The sequence below is a fragment of the Pelodiscus sinensis genome, chromosome 2, assembly GCF_049634645.1.
Source record: "Pelodiscus sinensis isolate JC-2024 chromosome 2, ASM4963464v1, whole genome shotgun sequence".
Taxonomy (NCBI): domain Eukaryota; kingdom Metazoa; phylum Chordata; order Testudines; family Trionychidae; genus Pelodiscus; species Pelodiscus sinensis.
The window spans coordinates 163111983-163120271 of record NC_134712.1 but is presented as its reverse complement, the minus strand read 5'-3'; positions in this window follow the sequence as shown (position 1 = coordinate 163120271).

The following is an 8289-nucleotide window of genomic DNA, read 5'->3' as shown; positions in this document are numbered from 1 at the left end:
GTTTGGCATTCCCACGGGTGTTCCCAGGCAGGAGCATTCATGAGGAAAACTGCTCCCCTACCCTCCAAGAGCTTCCATGGTGCCACAAGCTCAGGGTGGAAGATCAGAGGGAGGAGCAGAAGCAGGTCTGGGAAATGCTTGGGGGAATAGACAGGTGGTTGTAGAGCTTTGTGGGGTCAAAAGTGTCACCCCATAGCTGGTGGTGGGGGCTGGGATGCAATGTTCTCCTGTGGGGGCTGAGCTCCTGGGGCTTCACCCTCCCTCTTCTCCTGATTGACCAGTCCTCCCACTCAGCCAATGGTGGCCCCTCTGCCTCTGCCAGTGCAGATCCCCACAGCTGATGGCAGCAGAGCGGCTGGCATTGGCCAAGAGTAGCATGGGAGGTGGTGGACATTGGTTGGAGGAAGTGACAGGGTGACTTTGGAGCCCTATTGCTGAAGGCCAGGAGTACGGCAGCCAGTGACAGCAGAGGGGCTGGCATTGACCTCCCTTGGTCTGGCAAATTCTTTGGTTTGCAACCAATCAGGTCCCAAAGATGCTGGACCAGGGATGTACAACCTGAACTCAGACTTTCCTAGGCAAGCAAAGGTGTGTTTGCAGTCTGATTTTGGAGTCTTCCTATAAAATCCATGTTTAAGCTAAAAACTCCACTTTTTAAGCACATTAGAGCTAGTAATCATTGATTGTGCAAATGTTTCCCAAAAAATAATGTAAAAGGGAAGCATATACAACTTATTAAAAAAGGGAAAAAAACACTTTTGAATTTACATGAATGAATATTCACTTCCTCAGCTCTGCTGTACATCTTCTCATAACTGATGCTGGTTCTGAGAACTGGTGGGCCCATAAGATACTGGTTATGAAAGCCATGGATGGGGAAAAACATTTCCTTTGAAATCCAGCACAAAGAGAAATTCAAAGTTTTTATGGTGATATTTGTTTGTGTTTGGTCCAGTAACTAGTTCTGGCTGTCCTTTTAGTTACACCAGTGTAAAGCCATAGTAAAGCCACGTGTGTCAATGTAGTAATAAAGTTACAATTATATATAAAAAAACAAGTAAATTAGGAAAATGAGGCCCATTGCTGTCATTATGATAACTGAAGAAAAGGATGCAATTTTCGTTGTGAAGTTTCAGCTAGCTGATCCCACAGATTGTCATCATTTGTATTTTATACATGTTCATTCCCTTTGCAGCTCTATTAAAGTTAGTGGGGTTGCTGCAGCCAACGTAAATCAGAGCATAACATGGCCTATGATGTCTATTAATCCGTATTCACTTGTGATAAAGATGTAGTAGGTATTTAAGCACTGTTTTTCTGCTGGAAGAGTATGAATAGGATTCAATGGGGACATCACTGCCTCCATGTGAGTTAAAAATGCTTATAGTATAACCTGTGTCAGCAGTGAAAGCAAGATGTTTGTTCCAATGTTCTAAAACACAGTAAGTAAAAAGCTTGTATTTTTCCACAGTTGGTGGGGGTAGCTAAATGAGGTCAACGCTATGCCTGCACACATGGCTGATCTTGCCTAATTCAACATGTGATAAAACTACAGGGGCTTAGTAGTGCCTGTCACCCAGACAGACCATACACACCAGTTATTTGCGGTAACACACACATCCTTTGTGGAGTTCACCCATAGCCACACTGAAATTTAGGGGACTGGAATTGGAGAAAAAAGTGGCAGTAGCTCTATCAACATGTATCAACTTATTGTGTCACCTGAAGCAAAAATATATTCTATTTAAGAAATATTACATTTAAAATCTTTGTTTCTAGAGCATTTTCTTACAGATACTTTACTGAAATAGGCATCCAGTCACATGCCTTTCATTGAATAAGTATGTATAGTACATAGATCTATAGTTCAGATCCTGGCTGACCACTTCAGAGACCAGGTTACAAATAACCAGGTTACACATCTCACCCAACATGATTAAAGCATAAAGTTCCTCATATGCTATATGCTGTAGTCTCTACTGTTAACAGCCTAAATTTTGTCAATGTAATGCAAATTTTAAAAAAAAATGACACCGATGTGAGCAGAAGTAGTGATTTGATGATGCTTCCATCTCCTTCTGTTGTATCCTATTAAATAGCAGTGTTAACAGCTGTGGCTACACATGAGGTACGTTGGCAGATTGCACACCATTAGGCCAAGCTCTCTGGAATAGATCTCTCCAATTTCTGACAGCATAGCCGATTCTGCTGTAAACTGTTTGGCTGACTCCATCGCTGATTACGCTATCAACCGTGAAGCTGCCTTTGGGGCTAACTACTGGTTATGTTGAGTGAATAGTGTACTGTGTCTTTGTCTCACTGCTGAACACCATCAACATGGCCACAGTTGAATTTGATTAAGAACTCCATGTTAGTTTATTCATAGATTACATGGATTATAAAGCTAGAAAGGACCACTGTGGCTATTTAATCTGACCTCCTGTATAACACAGGCCATAGGACTTCCCCACATTAATTTCAATTTAAAACAAGGCATATCTTTCAGAAAAAATATCCAATTTACATTAAAAAAATTCCCAGTGCTAGAGAATCTGCCATAACCCTTGGTAAGTTTTTCTGGTAGTTAATTATGTTCATGTTAAAAATATAGGTCTTATTTCTAGTCCACAATTTCTGTGATATGGATCTTAAAATTAGGATTGAAAAGGCCCTTAATGTTTCTGTGCACGCCAGCAAAATGGTATGCCCTAACATTTTGTTCCATTCAGGAGAGTATCTGTGAGAAACCAATGATTTTTAGGAAACATCACAGAGGCAGGCTTTCAGCTCTAGCAATTGAAGACTCTCTTTCTCATGAGAAATGGCTATACTGTACATGTCTTCTTAAAACAACTGAAAGCAGTTGGAGCATTTTTATTGGAGGTATCTCAAGTATTAATGAGCCCATTACTACAGGCTCCATGGACCCAGAGGACAGCTCCTTTCACAGCCCAGGACAATTGCACCTACATTCCCCTTAGAGGTGCACCTACAGTTGGCTTCTGGCTCTTCAACAGTCTCGTCTCAATTCGGAAGCCTAATCCGAACTAGCTACTCTGTGCTGCGTGTAGCCGGGCGGCACGGGGTTCGAACTAGCTGGCATTTAAAAATGGCGCCGGCCGGCTTCATGCAAATGAAGCCCGGGAAATTCAAATCCCAGGCTTCATTTGCAACTGCGGATGACTACATTACCCCCCTACTTCGAACTAGCGGGGTAGTGTAGACATACCCTGAGAGATTTGGAAGGATCCTCTGGAACGAATATATTTTATGTTATCGTCTTCTAGACTTATCAGTTTCCCCTCCGCTTTCAAGTGAAAAAGAAGAACAAATATGAATAAAAAGGTACCAGAATTTAACTGGCCTCTCAGTCCTACTCTAAATTATATTTAATTTCAGAGGTAAATTCTCAAATAGAATAAATTGCTAGCTTTCTGGATTTCAGTGGCACTACACCAATTTACTCCAGCTGAGTATCTGGCTTTTGTTTTCTAACAGCCAATCACTAGCTCCTTATGCTATCAGGAGGAGGATAGCTTCCCATACCTATTATGCTCCCACACAGAAAGAAGGAATATTTTAGTCCTAAAGCCCCAAAAGCTAGAAACTGCTTTTAGAGTGGCATCACCAATTAGCTTAAAAAAGGCATTGACATTTTATCCTTATTTACGATTGTAGTTGCTTCAAGTTTTGAAGCAAGCTGCTAAATAAGCAGTATTTCAGACCTATTCCCCTGGAGAAGCTCAGGGTTGATTTAGCTGGATTGCAGTGCCTCACTTTTTATTTTAAAAGATTAAACACAGAAGCTTAAAAGTCAATAAAAGTAGAGGTGTCTAAAATATTCACTGCAAACAGGCAAAACTAATTAATATTTTTGAATTTCTTCACAAATATGAGAAGCCCATTGAACTGAATTGCTTTTTAAAACATTTTGTGGAAGTTTTCACTAGAAAAAAAATGGGCAAAAGTTTGAATGAAAGTGAGCCCATTTTGAGCAACTGTGCTTCCTAATCCCAATACTAAAATGTGAACTCTGCCATGGAAAACCCACCACTTTATTATCTTTCTATGAAAAATGAAATCTGAGAGCATGAAATCAAATCAAAGCCTTTTGGAAAAAATTCAACAGTTTGACAATGTTCAATTTATTAATATTAGGGCAGGACACAAGGGCTATGTCTACACTAGTGGGTTCTTGCACAAGAATATCTCGTGCAAGGGTTCTTGTGCAAGAACTCTTGCTCAAGAACAGGTCCACACTGTCATGTGCTTTTGTGCCAGAGCATCCCATGGCAGTGTGGATGCTCTCTTGTGCAAGAAAGCTCTGATGGCCATTTTAGCCACAGGGCTTTCTTGCACAAGAAACCCCTGCCATGCGTCCACATTGCCTTCTTGCATAAGAGCTCTTGTGCAAGAGGGCTTACACTTTTTAGAAAAGAGCGTAGCTCTTGTGCAAGAAGCCCTGTCTTCTGACGCCATACTATAAATCTTATTGCGCAAGAGTGGGCAGGCAGTGTGGACACTCTGTGGGTTCTTACGCAAGAACCCGCCAGTGTAGACATAGCCAAGGTGGGGTAAACCTGTGAAGTTCTATCAAAGTCAATGCAAACACTCCAATGTATATTATCTGAGCATCTGTCTCAGTTTTTGCATCCAATATTATTTGCTGTTCTCTCTCAGTGGAGAAAGAACATCTCATCCTACAAGACACTTAGGAATCCTGCCTATCAACCTCCATGATATAAAAAACGAGTGCCTGTGGCACTATTTAACTAGCTTTCATTTAGCCATAGAAAAGACAGTCTTCTACCACACTTGCCATGTGACTCTGATCTCACCTCAACCAGTGCTCTGTCCTGATTCTTCTCAGTGGAATCATAGGGTATGTCTACACTACAAAGTTAGTTCGAACTAACGGACGTTAGTTCGAACTAACTTTCATAGGCGCTACACTAGCGCTCCGTTAGTTCGAATTTAATTCGAACTAACAGAGCGCTTAGTTCGAACTAGGTAATCCTCATTCCACGACGATTAAGCCTAGTTCGAACTTGCTAGTTCGAATTAAGGGGTGTGTAGCCCCTTAATTCGAACTAGTGGGAAGCTAGCCCTTCCCAGCTTGCCCTGGTGGCCACTCTGGCCAACACCAGGCAAACTTGTCTGCCTGCCTCCCGGCCCCGGAGCCCTTAAAGGGCCACAGGCTGGCTACACAGTTTGTGCCAGTTGCAAGGCTGCCAGCACCCGTGCCAGCACACCCTGCACCTGACACCCATCAGCCAGCCACCCGAGGACACCCAGCCCTCCCCCTCTTCCCGGGACCAGCCTGGCGACTCCCAGGACCCTGCCCGGGGCCGCAAGAGGCGGGCTCCCGCGTGGTCTAGTGCGGAGATCATGGACCTCATCAAGGTTTGGGGGGAAGCCTCCAACGTCCACGATCTCCGCACTAGCCACAGGAACGCGGCAATCTATGGCCGCATGGCTGCCAGCCTGGCCGCCAGTGGCCACCAGCGCAGCCGGGAGCAGGTGCGCTGGAAAATCAAGGACCTGCGGCAGTCCTACTCCCGGGCCTGCCAGCCAGGGGCTGACCCGGAGGTGTGCCCCCAGTTTTTGGCTCTGGACTGCCTCCTGGGGGCTCATGCCGTCCCTGCCCCCCGGGACGTGATAGACCCCGGAGCAGAGGGATCGCTCCAGGAGACGGAGGAGGAGGAGGAGGAGGCCTCCGAGAGCCAGGAGCCTGCCGGCAGCCTGCCCAGGACCCGGGACCCCCGAGGCACCCCACAGAGCCGCTCGCCTGTGTCGTCCGAGGCTGGGGAGGCGTCCACCTGTGAGTACCATCTTGCTCCTCTTATGTGTACGGGGGGTTGGGGCGAGAGGGAGCCCCGGGACCGTGCGCCTGGGCCTTGCCCACCACAGAGCAGCAGCTGGGGATCCTGCAGAGGCCCTGGCCTTGCAGAGGGGAGCTGGGTTTCACACACCTGGGCCCCTGGGGTAATTGACCGCTGGTCTTGTTTCACCACAGCCGCAGCACCTGGGCCTGCAGGGCGCAGCACCCTGCCTGCAGAAGCTGCCCGTGCCCGGGCAAGCAGGAGAGCCAGGAACCAGGAGGAGTACCAGAGGCGGCACCTCCGGTTCCTGGAGCAACAGCTCCGTCTCCAGGACCACTGGGTCCAGGAGGACCTGAGGCTGCGCCGGAGGAGCTTGGAGGCCCTGGAGGAGCAGGGCCGTGCCCTGCGAGGCCACCTCCAGAGCCTGCTGGACTGCTTCCCAATTCCTCCTGCTCCCCCTGCTCTGCCTCCTGCTCCCCCTGCTCCCCCTCCTGCTCCCGCTCCTGCTTCCTTCACACCCCCCATCCCTCCTGCCCCACCCTCCACAACCATTCCCCACCAACGCCCCCGGACCCGCAGTGTGGCGAGACGGGAGAGGCAGCCGGACTCCCACCCCTGAGCTTTCCTTTCCCTTCCTCCCTTCCCTCCCCTTCCTGCTCCCTCGTCCCAGGTTTCCCCCTCCCCTCTCCCACCCTTCTTCCTCCCACCCCCCACCCCAGTTATGTTAAATAAAAAGACATTTTTGTTTGAAAAACAGGTGTCTTTATTTGACAGTAGGTAGGGAGGGGAAAGGGGAAGGGGGTAGGGTGGAAGAAGGCCCCAGTGGGGCATGCAGGGAGAGATCAGTCCTCCTCCTCCACCAGGAAGCTCTCCCGCAGGGCTTCCTGTATCCGGAAGGCCCCCTGCTGGGCTTCCCGGACGGCGGCGGTGCGGGGCTGACCGTAGTGGCCAGCCATGCGGTCAGCCTCAGCCATCCAGGCTGGCAGGAAAGCCTCCCCCTTTCGCTCACATAAATTGTGGAGCACACATCATGCTGCCACCACGGGAGGGATGTTGTGCTTGGCCAGGTCCAGATGGGTGAGGAGGCATCGAAAGCGGGCTTTCAGTCACCCGAAGGCCCCCTCCAACGATACGGGCCCTGGTCAGCCTGGCATTGAAGGCTTGGCGGGAGGGATTGAGGTGCCCCGTGTAGGGCTTCATCAGCCATGGCTGCAGTGGGTAGGCGGCATCCCCCACCAGGCACACGGGCATGTCCACGTCCCTGACCCTGATGTGGCGGTTGGGGAAGAAGGTCCTGTCCTGCAGCCACTGGCACATGGAGGAGTTGCAGTACACCCGGGCGTTGTGTGCTTTGCCGGACCAGCCCACATTAATGTCCGTGAACTGGACCCAGTGGTCACACACGGCCTGCAGGAGGATGGAGAAGTACCCCTTGCGGTTCACGTAATGGGACGCCTGGTGTTCCGGGGCATGGATGGGGATGTGTGTCCCGTCGATGGCCTCCCCCGCAGTTGGGGAAGCCGAGGGCGCCGAATCCCCGGATGACGGCGTCCGGGTCTGCAAGGCGGACCACCCTGCGGAGCAGCACCCGGTTGATGGCCTTGACCACCTGCGGAGAGAGAGACAGCAAAGCGCCAATCAGTGGGGCGCCCGGGTGGCTGGGAGCATTCGTGCCCTGGCAGTGCCCCGCGCTCCACTCCCGGAAGCAACCCCCCTGGCGGCGTGTATTATGGCCGGGACAGACCGACCCCTCTGGTGCGGGGCGCTTTCGCCTCCTCCCGCCCCCTTTGTCCCTGGGGCGACCCATCCCCTCCTTGCAGCCCCCCCTCCGCCCCGGCGCAGTGGCCGACGAGTGCCATACCTGCATGAGCACCGCTCCGACGGTGGATCTCCCCACGCTGAACTGGTTCCCGTCGGATCGGTAGCTGTCCGGCATGGAGAGCTTCCAGAGGGCGATGGCCACCCGCTTCTGGAGGGGGATGGCAGGCCTCATGCGAGTGTCCCTTCTGCGCAGAGCAGGGGCGAGCCACTCGCAGAGCTCCAGGAAGGTGTCCCTCCTCATCCTGAAGTTCTGGGTCCACTGTCGGTCTTCCCAGTGCTCCAGGACGATGCGGTCCCACCAGTCGCTGCTGGTGTCCAGATGCCAGACGTGGCGGGGCACGCCGGTGCCGGGGCGCCGCCGCGGCTCCTCCACGGCCCTCTGGGCAGCCAGGTGGAGAGGCAGGGGGCTGACGTGCACCAGGTGGTGCCAGGCAGCCTCGAGCCATTGGTGGCAGGCTTGCAGCAGCAAGTCCAGAAAGTGCACCAGAAGGTGCAGGGAGAGCTCTGGCTCCATGTTGCCACCTGCGGCGGCGTCCCCGAAGGGAAGGACCAACACAGACGGGCACAGAGACCAACGCTTTGCTGTCCCTCGGCGAGGTTGGCAAGCAAGCAGGAAAAGCTGAGAACCGGCTGTCCGGGTGGGGGG